The following is a 3793-nucleotide window of genomic DNA, read 5'->3' on the forward strand; positions in this document are numbered from 1 at the left end:
GAAGCCTTGGGTTGTCATCTTGCTCCCATCTTGCAAGAAAGAATACATAGGGTGCCTATTCCAGGGATGAATGGCAAGGTTTTTATGCTGATGTATTTATGTGAAAAGTTATGTCCATGCACATCATCTCACACAAATAACATGGTGAAGGGATGTAATGTCAAATCTTTTCTTTTTCTTTTAAGGTTTAATAAAAATATTTTTTATTTTTCTTGTTAGCTTTAATACTCAAAAAATAGATCCATAAATGATTCTAAATTGGATTTGGATTTTGTAAATATATCTTTCTATTCTATCAATTAGTCTTTGAGTGCCATTTTGAATGGTGGTGGAAGACCTGTACTAACCAATACTATCTTGGGGTTGTCAAGCTTCCCAAGATTCATTTCATCTAGCTCATCTTGTCTGACTCTTGCACTCCTTTCCATATGCTCTTCAAACTGACATTCAACTTCAAGAATGGCTTGTACAGAAGATTTGTGGCTTCTCTCTATTAAGGCATTCTTTGTATCTGAGTGATTGTCACAATTTGAATTGCTTTTGATAGTTTCTCCTTTCAACTGCAGTCTGCGACACACTGCTCTGATCTGTAGTTATTGTAGCTTTTCCTATTGATCTGAGTATGTATATTGATCCATGTTTTTTATCACATCAATTTCAAAGATGGGGAACACAGTAGTATTTTTCTAAGGAAGACCTCCTCTTCATCTTGATCAAACTCTGCAATCATATTTATGCCTTCTGCATGTAGTGGTTGTGCTTGTTTTCGAAAACTTCTCTTTGAAGAGAGGTTATCTTGAATTCTTCTTTCCTTTCCTGATTGTGATTCTTTCTCATCCCCAATCTTGTTTTACTTTGGCAGCTCCTCTCAACCATGGTCTTCCCAAGAGCATGCAATATACACAATCTTTTTCTTCCATTCTCTCAGTACCACAAATGTCACTATGAATGTTAGTCCCAAAATGCTTATCTCTTGACCCCTAAGGATTCCAAGTGGTTGAATTCTTCTTTAGTCAGTCATCCTGACCTGAAATGGAGCTAGTGCAAGTTCATTGCAACAAAACTTCTTGAACAAATCCTTAGATAGGATGTTCACTCCTAAGTAACAAAACTTCTTGAACAAATCCTTAAATAGGATGCTCACTCCTAAGCCTCCATCTATAAGCACTTCTGGGATCCTTTGTCTTTTATAATCCACATCTATTAGTGGGACTTGGTAATCCATATCCTCTATGGTGGAAGTATAAATATCTTGTGTTTCCTCTTCATCTTCATCTTGTGGATGATTGTGTATGTGAGTATTCTTCTCAGAGTGTAAACTCTGACATATTTGCTTCTTAAATGTTGGAACCAGATTCAAAAGCTGATCCAATGTAATTTGGACCTAAGAGTCCAGGAGCTTTTTGAAGAGTAGTGTGGACTGTTATTGTTGATCACTTGTATTTTGTTGCATCAGACTTTTTCCATTCAATGTTTCATTGTGCATAGGAGCCATTTGTTCCTCTTTAATCTTAGCTAACTGTGTTTTGCTACTGTTGTACTGTCTAGCTATTTCTGAGCTTGTTCCGCCCCTGTTCCATCAGTGAGCTCAGTTTCCTTTTTCAGAATGTGCATCCATTGTACTTCTGCTTGTTTGAGTAACATTGTTTTATTGCAAATTATCACCTGCATGTTGTTGTCAGCCTATTTCTTGTAGAGAACTATCGGACTAGGCTCCGACTTGCCTCGGATCAACTTTACCCTTGCCTTTGTTATTGTGATGGATTGTCTTTTCATGTTGTCTTGCATTGTTGTCATGTACTTGTTGTAGGGCTTTGTTTCTGATTTGTGCCTGGTTGGGCGGCGGGCCAATTCATGGGCTTTATTGTATCTTTTGGGGAATCTCCAAGCCCAGGCAGTGGCTTTGTACTTTAGACCATGTCATAGCCAATGCCTCAATGTTTCTCTGATTCCTGTGTCTATGTATATTATAATCATCAATAATTGGCACCAAGTAAACAATGTTGACACCTGTTGGTGGCTGTTGTTGTTGGTTTTGGTTACCTCTTCCATTGTATTGAATGATAAGTATTCCTCTTTTGTCTCTGTGCTTACACCACAATTCACATTGTGGTGCTTGTCTATGGCCATCCAAGCCATAGTATGTGCATACTTGATCTTAGTTTTGTCTTTGTTGATTTCCGCAATTTTGCTGATTGGGTTTTCTTGGTGCTGCATTGTGGAATCTTTGTTGTCCTTGCCTGCCTACTGTAACCTGATTAGCTGCCACCATTAGTGGGGCCTAATTTTGGATGCATTGAATGTGTGGTGGAGCTCGTCCTCTATAACTTGGATTGTACCAGCATCTCTCTTTTTCATGGTTGTCCTTCCCTCAAAAGTCATAGTGAACTTTGGGTGGGGCTAGGGGTGGCTTCAAACTCTATAAACAACAACTAGTTTTTGATCATTTGCTTCAACTTGGAGTGTTGTCTTGATAGCTTGTTTGATTTCTTCTTAGTCTTTGACTTTTCTTTGCTTTTGGACTGCTTGTCCTTTTTCTTTTTCTTGGTGTGTTCTTCCTCTTCATTGTCTTCATTGTTTTTTAACAACTGCATAACACCGAATGCACAATTGTCTCAAACGGGTGGACAAGCATAAAATGCCATGCTTTATTGAATGTGATGGTTATATTGCCACGTGGGGAGTCCTTCCACACATCAATTGATTCCTCACATGTAAAGAGGTTAGGAACATCTAGTGTATTTATCAAAGGTTATAAGAGAGTTAGGCCCTGAAAAGGTTGTTCAGGTTGTCATGGATAATGCTAAGAGTTGTAAAAAGGTGGGTTAAATATTGCAAGGAGTATACCAGTCTATATGCATCCATCTGTTGTACACATACTTTAAATCTTGCATTGAAAGATTGGTATAAACAAGTGCAATGTTCAAAGAGAGTGTTTGTGAGCCTTGAGACATCGTGAAGTTAGTACGATCTAAGCAACATCTCAAAGTAATCTTTATGTCTCGTGATGGTTCTACCATGTTGTAATTGCCAGCAACCACAAAATTTGCTACATATTTCTACACTTTGCAATCTCTGGTGAAAAAATAGGATTTTTCTTATAGAGACATTTCATTGTGATGCATTTAAACGATGGATGTTAGAGTTGACTGATCGGGCAACAAAGGAGAAAATGCATGACCTGAAAGAGACATTGGGATCCCCTGCATTATGGAAATGGTTTGAGGATGCCACTATGAAACATATTTTATATTATCCCAGTATGGAAAGGTGTCTTCTTCTTCGATGTTAATCTATAAAATGAAGTACCATAATTTCTGTTTAGTACTAACGCAGACTCCAGTGTGTGTAAAAGTTGCTTGGTGAGGAGAGCATGAGAAAGCTGATGGCAAATCTTTTGGAAGACTCCAATTCAAAGTTTTGCATCCAATTCTAGAGGTTAGGTCAGTTGCTTGCTAATTTTGTGTGTGTGTGTGTGTGTGTGTGTGTGTGTGTGTGTGTGTGTGTGTGTGTGTGTGTGAGAGAGAGAGAGAGACAGAGAGAGAGAAAGAGAGAGAGAGAGAGAGAGAGAGAGTGTGTGTGTGTGTGTGTGTGTGTGGTGCGTGTGTGTGTGTTGGAGAGAGGAGGAGCTCCTTCGATGAGCTATGGTTTCCTAAATGTCCCCATGCCCCCCTGTCCAGGTCCTAGCTACCCTCAGTATTCTTGCAATTAAGTTCGTCGCTCTAGGTCCTCGTGTCCTTCAGTGCCCTTTTGTCCAGTTTCCATGCCCTTCTATCCAGTTCCCATGCCCTTC

Source organism: Dipteris shenzhenensis, chromosome 25 (assembly GCF_047967505.1).
Source record: "Dipteris shenzhenensis isolate YYH24624 ecotype China chromosome 25, Dip_SZ_1.0, whole genome shotgun sequence".
NCBI classification, from domain to species: Eukaryota; Viridiplantae; Streptophyta; class Polypodiopsida; order Gleicheniales; family Dipteridaceae; genus Dipteris; species Dipteris shenzhenensis.